The sequence below is a fragment of the Mobula birostris genome, chromosome 32 (genome assembly GCF_030028105.1).
Source record: "Mobula birostris isolate sMobBir1 chromosome 32, sMobBir1.hap1, whole genome shotgun sequence".
Lineage (NCBI taxonomy): Eukaryota > Metazoa > Chordata > Chondrichthyes > Myliobatiformes > Myliobatidae > Mobula > Mobula birostris.
Genome location: NC_092401.1, coordinates 6974912 through 6992631, shown reverse-complemented (window position 1 = coordinate 6992631; position 17720 = coordinate 6974912). Strand labels below are relative to the sequence as shown.

The 17720-nt window shown below is 45.4% G+C and overlaps 1 protein-coding gene and 1 long non-coding RNA gene across 5 annotated transcripts in view; one reads left to right on the top strand and one right to left on the bottom strand.

Moving 5' to 3' along the window:
* Positions 1-9794, bottom strand: part of crb3a (crumbs homolog 3a) — a 28024-nt gene extending 18230 nt beyond the window's left edge. The window contains exons 1-2 of one of the 4 annotated variants that reach the window (XM_072248360.1): positions 9568-9794; positions 8396-8479 (exon numbers count right to left, since the gene is read on the bottom strand). The gene's annotated coding sequence lies outside the window, so the exon portion shown is untranslated. The other 3 variants (XM_072248359.1, XM_072248361.1, XM_072248362.1) reach the window with 3 other exon arrangements.
* LOC140191199 (uncharacterized) lies at positions 8546-13586 on the top strand. The gene is made up of 3 exons (XR_011883783.1): positions 8546-9226; positions 11811-11893; positions 13485-13586. It is a non-coding gene; the product is annotated as an uncharacterized lncRNA (long non-coding RNA).
* The last annotated feature ends 4134 nt before the right edge of the window (positions 13587-17720 follow it).

Here is a 17720-nt window from a genome sequence, read left to right as displayed (position 1 = left end):
ACAGCTCTCCTTCCTTCATTAACATCTCCAAATGCTGCTCCATTGTTTTCCTTATCTCTCTCTCTCTCCTGAAGACAGGTGGCAGACCAACTGCTGATCCCACTGGTGCCAGCACAGGACAGTTAACATCTTAATCTATGTGTACTCTCGTCACAGCGAGAAGACCAATAGAAGACACGCCTCTAGTCCCCTGAAACTTTGCCCTTCATGAACACCTGAGGAACATGGAAACATCAACATTACCATGACTCCTCAGTATCTTTTGTTCCAATAAGCTCACCTCTCACTTCCCTGAACTGCGAAGAATACAGACTTGACATTTTTTTTAAGCTGATTTTGAGAGGATCACCATCTGATCTCATGAATTAGTCAAGCAAATTTCTTCCAGTCTGCCTCCAATGCGAGCATTCCTATTTTTTTTTTTTTTTGAAGTAAGGGGACCGAACCTGCATGTTTAACTTACTAACCGGCACTTGCCCCCAACTTTGTGCTTCATGCACGATCACATCTGGATTCCTTGGAATTTCGTTCATTGGCATTCTCTGCCTCTTTAGATAATATCTTCCATTTTGATTTCTCTTCACAGGCAGCTCAGTAGCGTAATGGTTAGCGCCAAGCTCTACTGTGCTGATGATCACTGATTGGGGATCGATTCCCTCCACTGTCGGCAAGGAGCTCATATGTTCTCCTCAGGACTGCATGGGTTTCCTCTGAGTGCTCTGGTTTCCTCCCACATTCCAAAGACATACTGGCTAGGGTTAGGAAATGGGCATGTTATGTTGGCACCGGGTACATTGATGATTTGGAAGAGGGGACTGAGTGTAGTGCAGCAAAATTTCCTGATGACACTAAACTGAGTGGAAAAGCAAATTGTACAGAGGATGTGGTGAGTCTGCAGAGGGATATAGATAGGTTAAGTAAGTGGGCCAAGGCCTGGCAGATGGAGTACAACATTGGTAAATGCGAGATCATCCACTTTGGAAGGAATAATAGAAGAGCAGATTATTATTTAAATGGTGAAAGATTGCAGTATGCTGTTGTGCAGAGGGACTTGAGAGTGCTTGTTCATGAATTGCAAAACGTTGGCTTGCAGATACAACAGGTTATTAAGAAGGCAAATGGAATGTTGGCCTTCATTGCTAGAGGGATTGAATTCAAGAGCAGGGAGGTCATGTTGCAATGATACAGGGTACTGGTGAGACCTGGAGTACTGTGTGCAGTTCTGGTCTCCATACTTGAGGAAGGATATACTGGCTTTGGAGGCAGTGCAGAGGTTCACCAGGTTGATTTCAGGGATGAAGGGGTTAACATATGAGGAGAGGTTGAGTTGCCTGGGTCTACACTCTCTGGAATTCAGAAGAGTGAGAGGGGATCTTTTAGAAACATACAAAATTTTGAAAGGGATAGATAAGATAGAAGTAGGAAAGTTGTTTCCATTGTTAGGTGAGACTAGAACTAGGGGACATTGCCTCAAGATTCAGGGGAGAAGATTTAGGACGGAGATGAGGAGAAACTGTTTTTCCCAGAGAGTGGTGAATCTGTGGAATTCTCTGCCCAGGGAAGCAGTTGAGGCTTCTTCACTAAATATATTTAAGAAACAGTTAGAAAGGTTTTACATAGTAAGGGAACTAAGGGTTATGGGGAAAAGGCAGGTAGATGGACAGATCAGCCATGATCTTATTGAGTGGCAGGGCAGGCTCGATGGGCCAGATGGCCTACTCCTGCTCCTATTTCTTATGTTCTTATGGTGGCACCTGTGGGCTGCCCCCAGTACAGTCTCTGGACTGTGTCAGTCGACGATGCAGACAACACATTTCACTGTATGTTTTGATGTGCATGTGACAAATAAAGCTAATAAAATGACAAAAATAAATACCAAAGGGCAAGCTCTCACAGTTCCCCACATTAAACTCTACCTGCCAAGTCTATACTGTTGTGAGGTTGCAATATCATCACAGCATTCTGTCTCTCACCACCCAACCGACCCCAGTGTGATCAGCAACCTTGTGCATCTTACACTCTGACCCCTCCTCCAGATCATCAATGAAGATTGAGGGTCAAGAACTGATCCTTCGGACACTCTACAAGTTACATCCTTCCAGCAAAAAAAAATCCATCTCTTCTCTCCATCTACTGATCTCAGTCCACGGTAACACAATATTAACTGGGCACTTTTCTCAAGCACCACCCTTCTACATGGAAGCTTATTCAATGCCCTCTGAAAATTCAAATTACAGACACCAAGACATGTAGAAACTCCACAACTACACCAACAGATTCCCCTCTCTCAATTCTGCTTATTATGTCCTCCAAACATCCAAGCACAGTTGTCAAACATGACTTTTCTTTCACCAACACCAGCAGATGCTGGAAATCGAGAGCAATATACACAATGTGCTGGAGGAGCTCAGCAGGTCAGGCAGCATCCGTGGATGGGAATAAAGAGTCAACGTTTCAGACCAGGACTCTTCATCTTTCACAAGTCATGCTGACTTGGTCAGAGATGCAATCAAGTTTACCATCACCGACCAATGTTATGAAATTTGTTGTTTTCTGGCAGTAGAGTGCAAGACAGAAAAACAATTACAAGTTACAAAATATTCAATAAATAAAGAGCTAATTAGAGAGGTAGTGTTCATGGACCATTCAGAAATCTGATGGCACATGGGAAGAAGCTTTTCCTAAAATATCGAGTGTGCATCTTCAGCCTCTTGTATCTCCTCCCTGATGATAGTACTGAGGCTACGTCCACACTACGCCAGATAATTTTGAAAATGAAGCTTCTTCTTTTTGTTTTGACCTTCCGTCCACACTGAAACGGCGTTTTCAGCTCCCAAAAACGGAGATTTTCAGAAACGGTCTCCAGAGTGAATAAATCTGAAAACGCCCACTATCCGTTGCAGTGTGTACGGGGTAACTGGAGCTTTTTAAAACCGCTGTCATGACGTGCCGGAACAGATGGCGGCAGCCCAGCATTTCATTGTTTTATTATTATTATTACTTTATTGTCACCAAACAATTGATACTGGAGCGTACAATCATCACAGCGATACTTGATTCTGCGCTTCGCAGAACCTAACAATTTCAGAACAGACGGCAACAAGACTGAAGCCAGAAGGGTTAGAAATGTACTCACCAAATACTTTGACCCATAGCTTACTGAATAAATAAGTATACTCACTTTGCCCTGTTTTCTGTCCTTGCTTGTATGAAGGTAAGGACAGAAAACACCCTCCGCCACCTCCAGTTTAAATTCCATGCGGAATATTTTGGAGGAACAAGAACCAAGGTGGTTTACCTACTTATGCAAGTACTTCTCTGACAATAGATGTGTAACAGCCTAATGTAACATTGTATGGAAATACGATAACACTGATGCAGACATGTTTTTATACATTTAACAAGTTACTTTACTAATGCAACAGAGTTAGTCAGTTTTTCAATGTTCGTCGTCAGCCGGGTCATACTGTCCGTGAACTCCCTGTCGGTTGCCCCCATACACTCCAGTATTTGTTTTTTTTTAGTTTTAAGTCCTCCTGCGCGAGAGCCAAGAGCAATTCCTTTTAAATTTTTCTACTCCGCGACTGGACAAATGCGCACCAAGTATACTGTTTCCTCTTCACTTGTTTTCTGCACATGCCCAGTAGGAGATTCGCCCAAATATCCGTCTAATGTGGACAGAGATATCTTGAAAAACGCTTAGTGTGGACGCCTGTCATTTTTACTCGAAACCGGTGTTTTCAAAATTATCTGGCGTAGTGTGACGTAGCCTGAGAAGACGGCATGAGGTGATGAGAGTCGTTGATTATAGTTTGATTGCTTTAAGCATCTACAAATGACTGGCCATTTCTTCCTTTGTTATGGATTCCATTATCTTGCTATCAGGTATTAAACCTACAGAAACAAGCCTACAAATTGTTCCTTTATGTCTTCTTCCTATTGAACAAGGGTGTCACGTTTCAAGGTTTCCAGTCTGTTGTAACCACCTGAAGTTCAGTAACACAAAGACAAGAAAATGTGCGGATGCTGAAAATCCAGGCAACACCAGAACGAATGATGAGGCTTCTCATTCCAGAACTAATGAGATGACCTTCTTCTTCAAAGAATGGGGCTTTCCTTCCTCTACCATCAATGCCGCCCTCATCTACACCTCTTCCATTTCATGCACATCTGCCCTCACCCCACCCTCCCGCCACCCCACCAGGGATAGGTTTCCTCTTGTCCTCACCTACTACCCAATCAGCCTCTGCATCCAGCACATAATTCTCCATAACTTCTGCCATCTCCAACGGGATCCCTCCACCAAACACATTTTTCCCTCTCCGCTTTCCGCAGATTTCACGACTCCTTTGTCCATTTATCCTTCCTTCCTGGTACTTACCCCTCGCAAATGGAACAAATGCCACACCTGCCCCTACACCTCCTCCATCACTATCATCCAGGACCCCAAGCTGTTCTTCCAGAGGAGCAGACACTTCACCTGTGAGTCTGCTGGGGTCACCTACTGTATCCGGTGTTCCCAGTGTGGCCTCCTGTTCAATCACTGATACCCGATGGAAATTGGGAGACCACGTCGTTGAGCACCTATGCTCCATTAACTTGAAAAAATGGGATCTCTCGGTACCACCCATTTCAATTCTACTTCCCATTCCCATTCTGACATGTCAGTCCATGGCCTCCTCTACTGTCAAGATGAGGCCACGCTCAATTTGGAGGAGCAACACCTTACATTCCATCCAAACTGATGGCACGAACATTGATTTCTCGAACTTCCGGTAACTGGACAACCCTCCTTTCTCCTTCACCATTCCCATTTCCCTTTCTCACATCATCTCCATACTTGCCTACCTCCTCCCTCTGGTACTCCTCCCCCTTCCCTTCCTTCCATGGTCTTCTGCCCTCTCCTGTCACATTCCCCCTTCTCCAGCCCTTTATCTGTTCCACCGATCAACTTCCCAGCTCCTTACTTCAGCCCCTCCCCCTCTCAGTCTCATCTATCTCCATTCACCCTGCACTTCTTAGCCCCCTGCCCCCACCTTCTCATCTTTCCTTCCCCCCGTCCTGATGAAGGAGTCTCGGCCCGAAACCTCGACTGTTTACTCTCTTGCATTGACGCTGCCTGGCCTGCTGGGTTCCTCCAGCATTTTGCATGTGTTACTCTGAAGTTCCAGCATCTGCAGATTCTTTTCTGTCCATGTACTAATGGCTTTACAATCTTCACAGCCACTTCCCTTAAAACTCTTGCCAGGGGCCATCAGGTCCCAGTGACTTGCCCTCCATTAATCCCATTCATTAATTTCCTGGATGGCGGGACCGTCATATGTCGAAAGATTGGAGCGACTGGGCTTGTATACACTGGAATTTAGAAGGCTGAGAGGGGATCTTATTGAAACATATAAGATTATTAAGGGATTGGACACGCTGGAGGCAGGAAGCATGTTCCCGCTGATGGGTGAGTCCAGAACCAGAGGCCACAGTTTAAGAATTAGGGGTAGGCCATTTAGAACGGAGTTGAGGAAAAACTTTTTCACCCAGAGAGTGGTGGATATATGGAATGCTCTGCCCCAGAAGGCTGTGGAGGCCAAGTCTCTGGATGCTTTCAAGAAAGAGATGGATAGAGCTCTTAAAGATAGTGGAATCAAAGGTTATGGGGATAAGGCAGGAACTGGATACTGATTGTGGATGATCAGTTGTGATCACAGTGAATGGTGGTGCTGGCTCGAAGGGCTGAATGGCCTACTCCTGCACCTATTGTCTAGCACCTCACCCCTCACGTTACAACCTAACAAGTTGTTCCATGCTGTTTGAAAGCAGTCTATCCACCAAATCTTGGATTGTTGCAGCACCCTCCACCATGAAAATGTAAACAGATAATGAGTTTAATTTATTTGCTATTGCCTGCCATAAATAGCCTAATCTCATTCTCCAGAAATCCCACATGTACCTTAGCCACCCTCTTACTACACATCCAGTTCTCCCTCAGAATTTACTTCCTTGTTTCCAGCCTCTTGGTTCTTGAAAAACTCCCAGTCCTCTGTACACTGTGTTCCGGATTTTAATGCAATATCGATGGCCTTAATCTGCTACTCTCATGATAACAGTCCAGAAGTAAATACCTTGGCCTGGATACCATGGAAAATTCTCTTCCTCTTCTTTGGAACTTACTGCCTGTTATGCTGCTGGCATCAAGGACAACAAAGAAGATCCTCCAGCTGTTTGACCATACCATCACACACAGGTGCAAGGTTCTTCATTGCTGTTTCCACAAGAACTTTTTTGACCAGTCAGGGTTGCTAGCCCTGAGCTGAGCTCCCAAATCGGTAGACCGCTCTTGGTCAGGCCTCTACCCTTTGACCAGTTTGGCATGGGTGACCCCACCAAGAGACAAACCACAAGGCCCTGCCTCCAGACAGCAAGGCTCTCTGGGACATTAAGGCACACAAGCCTCCAAACCCTACGACAAGGTTGTGGTCCTCTTGGAGGCTTCTTTGGAAGTAGTAAATCCATTTACAGTAGTAAATCTCAGGAATTCTCTACCAAACAGCAGTGCTTCAAGTAGATTTTTTTTTTGAAAGGTCAGTGTCTTGAGGATTACATGGATCTGGCACATTGGACTAGCCAAGTGGCCTACATCTGCTCCTATTTTCTTGTGATCTTGGGAGCCTGCAGATGACTCAGTGTGTTCAAAGGTACATATCACACACATAAATAAAACTAAATTAACATTAGTCATACAGTACTGCGCAAACACCTTAGGCACCCTCTATTTTTATATAATTTCAGATGGTATTGCCTCCATGGAGCCCTGATCTCAACATCAGCGGGGCTTTCTGGGATTACCTGGAGACAGAAGCAAGCAAGACAGCCAAAGTCTGCAGAAGAACTGTGGCAAGTTCTCCAAGATGCTTGGAACAACCTACCAGCTGTTTTTCTTATAAAACTGCACAACAGGGTACCTGGGAGAACTGATGCAGCTTTAAAGGCGAGGGGTGGTCAGACCAAATATTGATTTGATTTAAAAACGCAAACACGAGGAAATCTGCAGCTGCTGGAAATTCAAGCAACACACACAAAATGCAGGTGGAACGCAGCAGGCCAGGCAGCATCTATAGGAAGCAGTACAGTTGACATTTTGGGCTGAGCCCCTTTGTGATAGAGTCAACGTACAGAGTACTACATTACTAATAAACCTCTCATCTCCATTTATCTTCCAAGAGAACCGCAACCTTGTCATGTTTTGGAGGGTTGTACCCCAACGACCTGGAGAGCCATGCTGGTTGGACTCAGGGCTCTGTGCTTTGACTCTTGGTAGGGTCACCCATGCCAAACGGGTCAAAGGTTAGAGGCGAGACTAGGAGCGGTCTACTGACCCTCTGGTACCAGAGGTTCGGCTCAGAGCTAATAACCCTAACTGGTCAAACAAAACTGTTATGGAGACAGCAATGAAGAATCCTTCTACATCTGAGTGGCCAAGAATAGACAGAGATGGAGGACCTTCATTGCTGCCCTAAATGCCAGGTGCATAATGTGCAATAACTTATCTCCAAATCACTGATTAACCTCCAGTATAGAAGATACCAGGTCACAGATGCCACCCCCTCCCCAAAAATTTTACAGCAAAACAACAGGCCCTTCAGCCCACAATGGCCATGCTGACCCTCTGCACTAAACCCATGGACCAGCTTCCAGTGCCTCGGTAATTCAAAGTGCAGTCTTCTACACTCAAAGCACTGAAAAGGCCTCACTTCCACCACTCTCCCAGGCCATGCCTTCCAAATTGCAACCACCATCAGGATGAAAATGGCAACGAGACATTCTGCAGGTGCTGGCGATCGAAAGCAACACACAAAATATTGGGAGGAAATCAGCAAATCAGGCAGCATCGATGGAGAGTCCACGTTTTGTGCCGAAACCTTTCATCAGGACTGGAAAGGAAGGGGATTCGGTCAGGATGAGGAGGAGTACAAACTGGCAGGTTATAGGCCAGACCTTTCCTTCCCGGTCCCGATGAATGGTCTTGACCGGAAGCTCTTTCGCATATAGGAGAAAATCAAAGCAACACACACACAAAAATGCTGGAGGAACTCAGCAGGCCGGGCAGCATCTATGGAGAGTGTTAAACAGTCCTGACAAGGGCCTCGGCCCGAAACGTCGGCTGTTTATTCTCTTCCATAGATGCTGCCGGGTCCGCTGAGTTCCTCCAGCATTTTGCGCCAGTTGGTGTAAAAAACTTATTCAGATCCCCTCTAAACCTTTCCCCCAAACTTCCCCCTCCCCTTATCTTCACATACCATTGCAGCTTCCCCATCCTCCCAAGAGCACAGAACTCCCGAAGTGTTGGACTGAGATACGGTCACTAACGTTACTGGCAGAGGCACTCACAGAAGGTTCTCACCTGAAGACACACGTCTCCCCGCCCTGCACCGCCGGCTATCAAATCGACATCCCCGCCAAGTTCTCGGACAGAGACGGGTCCACTCTAAAGAGGCAGATTTAATAATTAACTCACAACCACGTCACGGGTATCAATCCCATTTTCAAGAACGTTTTGCTGCTTTACGAGGAAATAACAGAACGCTTGCGGTGACCCACAACATAGAAAAGAGCGGGGCCGCCCGTGCGGTTCCTTGCGGCGGTGCGACTCGCCCCGCTCCCACGGTCATTCCCACTCGCACGGACGAAGGTGGCGAGAGAAACTCACCCGCAGGAACTCACTAAACGTAAACTTTGCTCCTCTTCTCCCTGAGTACTCCTGCCGAGGTCTGGAATCTGCTGCGAAACTTTAATTTGCCAGGACTTGTTTCCCTGCGTGGAACCTGTCCCCACCTCCGCGGAATATTTCCGATTACCACACCTGTAACCTGAGCGAGCAGACCCGGGGAGCTGGCTAATCGCAGCCGGAAGTGCCGTGTAAATGTACCTACCTACAGGGGCGGGCAGATCGCCACTCCCGAGCCTGGGAAAGTAGCGAGTGCGCCGCCGTTTTCCACTGTGCAGTCTCAGTTTTCATGCTGTCCATTCTTAAAAGACCCAGGCAGGTTCCCAAACTAAATCCCCGCACTGGTTTCCACACAAGGACAGGGAAAGCGAGCAGCCTTGGATTCCCGGAGGATTTGACTGTCGCTATTGAAACCTAGCAAGGTTTATGTTTCTTAAATAAGGAGAGAGACAATTGCCCATTTGTGAGGCGGTGCCTCGATTTTTCTTAAAAACTCTCACACAAAAGGTAAGGTAACACTGAAGTTGGAACTCAAATAAAAACTAAGCAAAAATCTGGCACCATCTCTGATGAGAAAATTGATACTTCAGGTGAATGAATTTTTATTAAGCAACGGACAAAGATGCCGGGGGAGGACTCGGGTCGGGCAGCGTCTGCGGAGAGGAATAAGCAGTCGAGGTTTCGGGCTGGGACCTGCACTGTTAGACCCGGCTCAATCCGAATCAGGTTCGCTGATGGCACAACAGTGGTTGGCTGATGAGACGGCGAGAGGTGGAGTGGAGCGAGCACAACAACTCGCGTCTCGACGTGGACGCGAGCGGAGAGATTACCGTGGGAGAAACACTTACAACACGCTGGAGGAACTCAGCAGGTCGGGCAGCATCCGTGGAAACGATGAGTCGACGTTTCGAGCCGGAACCCTTCGTCAGGACTATAGAGGGAAGGGGCAGAGGCCCTATAAAGAAGGTGGGAGGAGGGTGGAAAGGAGAAGGCTGGTAGGTTCCAGGTGAAAACCAGTAAGGGGAAAGATAAAGGGGTGGGGGAGGTGATAGGCAGGAAAGGTGAAGAAGGAATAGGGGAAAACACAATGGATAGTAGAAGTAACTTCCGGTAATTCCCTCCCCCTCCCTTCCCCTATCCCTATGTCACTCTGCCCCCTCCCCCAGCTGCCTATCACCTCCCTCATGGTTCCACCCGCTTCTGCTACTTGTATTGCTGTTATTGTTTTGTTTTTGCTGTGTTGTTCTGATGAACATGGTGGGCATGCTATATTGGCATCAGAATGTGCAGCAACATTTGCAGGCTGCCCCCAGCATATCCTCGGGTGTGTTGGTTGTTAATGGTGGTGGTGCAACTGGCTGTATGTTTCAATACACATGCAATAAATAAATACAGGAAACTGAATCAGCTGATCATTCTGTCTACACCCTGTCATATGCAGTGCCTATAAAAGGTCTCCCCACACCCCCTCGGCCCCCGTAAGTGTTCATGATTTATTGTTTTACAACATTGAATCACAGTGCAAACATGAGGAAACCTGAATCACAGTGGATTTAATTTGGCTTTTTTTGACACTGATCAACAGAAAGACTCGTATCAAAGTGAAGACTAATCTCTACAGTGACCTAAATTATTTACAAATATAAAACACTAAGTAATTGATTGCATAAGTATTCACCCCCTTCAGGTCAGTATTTAGTAGATGCACCTTTGGCAGCAATTACAGCCTTGAGTCTGTGTTGATTGGTCTCTATCAGCTTTGCACTGTAATTTTTCCCCATTCTTCTTTACAAAACTGCTCAAGCTCTGTCAGACTGCATGGGGATCATGAGTGAACAGCCTTTTTCAAGTCCAGCCCCAAATTCTCAATTGGATTGAGGTCTGGACTCTGACTTGGCCACTCCAGGACATCAACTTTGTTGTTTTCAAGCCATTCCTGTATAGCTTTGGCTCTATGCTTGGGGTCATTATCTTGCTGGAAAGCAAATCTTCTCCCAAGTCACAGTTCTCTTGCAGACTACATCAGGTTTTCCTCCAGGATTTCCCTGTATTCTGCTGCATTCATTTTACCCTCTACCTTCACCAACCTTCCACTGCGGCAGTGAAGCATCCCCACGGCTTGATGCACCTACCTCCGTGCTTCATGGTGGGGGTGTTTTTCCCTTTGATGATGTGTGGTGCTTGGCTTATTGCCAAACAGCGTTCAGTCTGATGGCCAAAAAGTTCAATTTTGGTTTCACCAAACCATAGGACCTTCTTCCAGATGACTTCAGAGTCTCCCACATGCCTTCTGCAAACTCTAGCTGAGATTTCATGTGAATTTTTCAACAGTGGTTTCTCTTTGCCACTCTCCCATGAAGCTGTGACTGGTGAAGCACCCAGGCCACAGTTGTTGAATGTGTAGTCTCTCCCATCTCAGCCGCTGAAGCTTGTAATTCCTCCAGAGTTGGCACCGGTCTCTTGGTGGCCTCCCTCACTCATCCCTTTCTTGCACAGTTGCTCAGTTTTTGGGTTCGTTATTATTGACCAGCCCCTCAAAGTATTTGCTTATTATTGAGGTGAGTGAAACAGGACACCAGTCGTTCAAACATGTTACCTTGGTCTTTTTAGGCACAGGGACAATAGTGGATGTTTTGAAGCAGGAGGGCACTCTACATTGAGAGAGGGAGAGGTTAAAATGTCAGTTGTGCCGCGCACACTCTGAGTTCCCACCCTGGGATGCTGTCCGGTCCTGCAGCCTTGCGACTGTCCACACATTGGAAACAGCTGAGTACTTCAGCCTCAGAGATGATCAGGCTGCAGGTCACATCAGCTGTAGGTCTCCTCAGGGGCTCAGTGTTGGCAACATCAAATCGAGTGTAAAAAAGATTTAGCTCATCTGGGAGAGAGGCAGCGATGTTGGCAGCACCATTGCACTTAGCTTTGAAGTTTGCAATGGTGTGCAGACCTTGCCGTAAGCTGCGTGTGTTGTTGGTGGATATTCAGTGACTTGGTAATGTTCTTGTATTCATCTCCTGACTTGTGCTTTTCAATAAACTTCTCACGGAGTTGCATGGAGTGTTCTTTTATCTTCATGATGTAATTTTTACAGGATACTGACTCACCAGCAGGTGGACCTTCTGGATACAGGTGTATTTTCACTACAATGAATTGAAACACCTCGACTGCACACAGGTGATCTACATTTAACCAATTATGTGACTTCTAAACCCAGTGATGCACCGGTGATGATTGGGTGTGTCATATTAAAGGGGTGAATACTTGCACGATCAATTATTTTGTTTTTTATTCATAATTGATTTTGTGGAGATCTCTTTTCACTGACATGAAAGAGTCTTTTTCTGTTGATCAGTGTCAAAAAAGCCAAATTAAATCCACTATGATTTAAAGTTGTAAAACAATAAAACATGAAAACTTCAGGGGGGGGGTTGAATACTTTTTATAGGCACTGTACTCGCATCTTTCATCTTCACACCTCACTCTGTCTAACCAGTTAGCATGGATACATTACTTCCTGTCTTTTCATCCAAATCACTAATATCTTAAGTAAAAGGCTGACAATGTAAGACAACCTGTTTATTTCTTTGACCTGTTCTGTTTCTCTATCTGTGTTAATATATTGCTCCCAATCCCTCTATTCCTTATTTCACAGAGCCACTTTCTGTGTGGTATCTAATTCAATGCAAATATATTACATTTAGTCGTTCCCCTGATCAAACCTTAATTAAACCCCAAAGCAACACAATTAGATTTATTAATAGGATTTATTCCTTTATAAAAGCATATTGACTATGCATGGTCACATTTGAACTGCCCAGTTCCTACATCTTTGATGTTGGATTTCACAATTTTCCAATGGCAGATGTCGAACTAACTGAACTATTTCCTTCTGCTTTTGAAAGAGATGTTACATTTGCTCCTTTCCAGTCTGTTTGGTTTTGTTCACCAACACATCCACGATCTCTGCAGAAAAATCCCTTCAAGTCTGTAATGGGCTGCGTTTATAAGATCCAAACAATTTGAGTGTCCAGGAAGTGTGGTAATAAGCATACAAGCACAACAAAGTAACTGTAAGCCAAATTTATTATCATAGAACAGAAGGCACAAATAAACTGTATGAAATACTACGTAGTAAGTTATAAAAATTTCAGGACTCACAATTCTTAGTCTCCGCTTGTTTACTGCTGTTGTCAGGGGGACTTGATTGTCATAGTTGTTGGGGGAACTCTGAATTCTGACTCGTAAAATCACCATGTCCGTCCTAAGCACCATTCGATTGCGATTCCTCACTCGAGGTGAGGTTCCAAGAAGTGAGGGAAGGGTGCCTCAAGAAATAGGTCTTCAATCCCCAAACATAGAGACAATCTACTTGATCTTTTCTTTTTATGCCACTGTGCCTGATAGCAGAAAGAATCCAGCCACTATTAGCAAACATTTAACAAACCTTGCAGTGTTTAATGTGCAGCCACCTTACATGCTGCGAGCTCACCAAGTGTCATTTGGAATTGTCCAGACTTTCATCTCATATTTTTATAACATTTAATACACCACAATGCAGAGTCCTGAAGCACAACCTGCAGTTCCTCTACACTTATTTCCCTCAAATTCCCTACTACTCTCTTTTCACTGATACTACTTTCCTCCTCATTGTTACTAGACCCTTAGTTATTCTGCAGCATTTGTTATATTTTCTGCGATGAATAGTTGTTAATACTTCACCCATTTCCTTATTCCCCATAATCATTTGTTCAAATTTTAACTGCAGGTTTGTTTCCAAGCCATGACCTTCTCGCCCGGAGGTATGAATGCTTTTGTTGAGGTCAGGAAACAGAAGAGTGCCCATTAAGACTTCAACAGTTGAGCAAGTCACCAGCAGAAGCTGTAGTTGGTGAACAGTAGTCTGATACAAGTTTCTGCTGTCCAGGTGGCCCAGAGCAGAGTGGAGAGCCAGAGAAATTGCATCTACTGTTGACCTGCTGTAGGCAAATTGGAGCAGATACAACTCTTGCACATCTCTACAGGTGTGGAGTGAAGGGTATCCTGACTGAGACAATAAGGTCATCAGACATAGGAGCAGAATTAGGCCATTCGGCCCATTGAGTCTTCTCCAACATTCCATCATGGCTGATCTATTATCCCTCTCAACTCCATTCTCCTGCCTTATCCCCGTAACCCTTGATACCCTTACTAATCAATAACTGATCTGCATGCAGCTGGCTCCATCACAGCCTTTGATGTCGGCTCCAGTGCACAGGATCGAAAGGGGCCACAGAGGGTTGTAGACCCGGCACCTCCATCACAGGGCAGCCCTCCCCACTGTCAAGGTATCTCAAGAATGTGGCATCCATCATTAAGGACCCTTACCGTCCCGGAATTTATTGCCACGGGCGGCTGTGGACGCCAAGTCATTGAGTATATTTAAAGCAGGGGTTGATAGGTTCATGATTAGTCGGGGCATCAAAGATGGGGAGATTTGATAGAGGTATATAGAATTATGATGGGTATAGATAAAGTGAAAGCAAGCAAGCTTTTTCCACTGAGGCTTGGGGAAAAAAAACCAGAGGACATGGGTTAAGGGTGAAGGGGGAAAAGTTTAAAGGGAACATTGGGGGGGTGGCTTCTTCACACAGAGAGTGGTGGGAGTGTGGAATGAGCTGCCAGATGAAGTGGTAAATGTGTGCTCACTTTTAACATTTAAGAAAAAATTGGACAGATACATGGATGGGAGGTGTATGGAAGGATATGGTCCAGGTGCAGGTCAGTGGGACTAGGCAGAAAAATGGTTCGGCACAGCCAAGAAGGGCCAAAAGGCCTGTTTCTGTGCTGTAATGTTCTATGGTTCTATTATAGGGAGAATGGGGTTGAGAGGGATAATAAAGCATAAACCAGCCGCGATGGAATAACAGAGCAGGCTCAATGGGCCAATAGCCTAATTCTGCTCATGATCTTATGGACATGCTCTCTTCTAGTTAGGGAGGAGGTACAGGAGCCCGAAGACCCACACTCAATGATTCAGAAAGAGCTTCTTCCCCTTTGTCATTATATTTCTGAACGATCATTGAACCCATGAACACTAACTTCTTTGCACTATTGATTTATCTTGTAATTGACAGTGTCTTTGCGCTGTACTGCTGCAGGAAAACAATAAACTTCACATCAAGCAAGTCAGTGATTCTGATTCGGAGTTGGTTTATGCCCTAACTAACTTCTTGAAGCATTTCATGATGTTTGATGTAAGCACTACCAGACATAATGACTGAAGCAGGTCACCATGCTCTTCTCGGCCACTGGTACAATAGATGCCTTTTTGAAGTCCGTTCATCCCTATAATTGTCTATTAGTCCCAGGGTGGTCTTCTGTTAGTTACAGTGTGGTCTAATAGACACACCCATCTTTTATTAAAGAGACACTTCAGTAAAGAGTCAAACACACCTATGGGTTTAAAATCATGTATAAGCCAGAGTGGGTCAGCGTGCAGTAGATTTCCTCCTCTTAAAGACATTAATGAATATTAATGAGTTTTTAATAACACTCTATAACATCTTGCTTTACATTACTGGGACTAGCATTTAAAAGAAATCCACACTTTGTTAATCATTAAATTCTTGTCTCCGATCAGTAGTCCAGAACCATGGCTGGTAGCCAGTAGCTCAACCGGTACGTTCTTGAACAGGTTCAGACACAGCGGTATTGTTCCTGGTCCAGTTGACTTTGTAAGGTTCACTCCACAGAGACTTAGAGACGGGTGTTTCAACAGGAGTGAACATGCTAGAAGAAGTAGGCCAGTCTGCCCACCATGCCCGGAATGGTCATTCAACAAGATCGCTGTCTCAGCACCAAAGTTCAAAGTAAATTTATTATCAAAGTACATATACTTATTTCACCATATACCAACCTGAGATTAATTTGCTTTGGGGCATTCACAGTAAATGTAAAGAAACGCCATAGGATCAATGAAAGATCAGATCCAACAAGGAGGACAAACAGCCAATGTGCAAAAGACAACAATCTGCAAAGTCAAAAAGAATAAATAAATAAATAAATAAATAAGAAATAAATATTGAGATAATGAAATCTAGAGTCCTTGAAAGTGAGTCCATAGGTTGTGGGAACAGTTGAGTGATGGGGTGAGTGAAGTTAGCCCTTCTGCTTCAGGACGTGATGTTTGAGGGTTAATAACTGTTCCTGAACCTGGTGGTGCAGGTCATGAGGTTCCCAGACCAGCTTCTTGATGACGGCAGTGAGAAGAGAGCAAGGCCTGGATGGTGGGGGTCCTTGCAGATGGATGCTGCTTTCCTGTGAATGTTCCATGTAGACGTGCTCAATGGTGGGGCAGTCTTTACTGGTGATTATCCCACACCTAAGAATGAAGGTATTTCCATTGTGGGCCCTTCTGGCCAGTGCTGAGTTACTGAAACCGAGCTGAGCCAAAGTTGTGCCCTCCCCACGATACTCCAAGGGGAATGATGCTGTCACTTGTATTCCTGACACTGAAATCACTACTTGTTTTAATTTACTGTCAGTAATCTGTTTTGGAAATGGTTGCAAGATAGATACCATGGTAGTGTAGTGGTCAGCGCAATGCTTTACAGCATCAGATAAAAGGAAGATCGGGGTTCGATTCCTCCACTGCCTGTGAGAAGTCTGTGCATTCTCCCCATTCCTGTGTGATAGTCTGTGCGTTCTCCCCATTACTGTGAGAGGTCTGTGCATTCTCCCCACCACTGTGTGAGAAGTCTGTGTTCTTCCCATTACTGTGTGAGCAGTCTGTGTGTTCTCCCCATCACTGTGTGATAGTCTGTGCATTCTCCCCACCACTGTGTGAGAAGTCTGTGTTCTCCCCATTACTGTGTGAGCAGTCTGTGTGTTCTCCCCATCACTGTGAGAGGTCTGTGCATTCTCCCCACCACTGTGTGAGAAGTCTGTGTTCTCCCCATTACTGTGTGAGCAGTCTGTGTGTTCTCCCCATCACTGTGAGAGGTCTGTGCATTCTCCCCACCACTGTGTGAGAAGTCTGTGTGTTCTCCCCATTACTGTGTAAGCAGTCTGTGTGTTCTCCCCATCACTGTGTGATAGTCTGTGTGTTCTCCCCATCACTGTGTGAGGTCTGTGTGTTCTCCCCATTATAGTGAGAAGTCTGTGCATTCTCCCCATTACTGTGTGATAGTCTGTGCATTTTCCCCATTAATGTGTGGAAGTCTGTGTGTTCTCCCCATTACTGTGTGAGCAGTCTGTGTGTTCTCCCCATCACTGTGTGATAGTCTGTGTGTTCTCCCCATCACTGTGTGAGAAGTCTGTGTGTTCTCCCCATTACTGTGTGAGCAGTCTGTGTGTTCTCCCCATCACTGTGTGAGAAGTCTGTGTGTTCTCCCCATCACTGTGTGATAGTCTGTGTGTTCTCCCCATCACTGTGTGAGCAGTCTGTGTGTTCTCCCCATCACTGTGTGAGAAGTCTGTGTTCTCCCCATCACTGTGTGAGAAGTCTGTGTGTTCTCCCCATCACTGTGTGATAGTCTGTGTGTTCTCCCCATCAGAGTGAGAAGTCTGTGTTCTCCCCATCACTGTGTGATAGTCTGTGTGTTCTCCCCATCACTGTGTGATAGTCTGTGTGTTCTCCCCATCACTGTGTGAGGTCTGTGTTCTCCCCATCACTGTGTGAGCAGTCTGTGTGTTCTCCCCATCACTGTGTGATAGTCTGTGTGTTCTCCCCATCACTGTGTGAGAAGTCTCTGTGTTCTCCCCATTATAGTGAGAAGTCTGTGCATTCTCCCCATTACTGTGTGATAGTCTGTGCGTTTTCCCCATTAATGTGTGGAAGTCTGTGTGTTCTCCCCATCAGAGTGAGAAGTCTGTGTTCTCCCCATTATTGTGTGATAGTCTGAGTGTTCTCCCCATTATTGTGTGATAGTCTGTGTGTTCTCCCCATTCCTGTGAGAAGTCAGTGAGTTCTCCCCATTCCTGTGTGGAAGTCTGTGCATTCTCCTCATTATTGTGAGAAGTT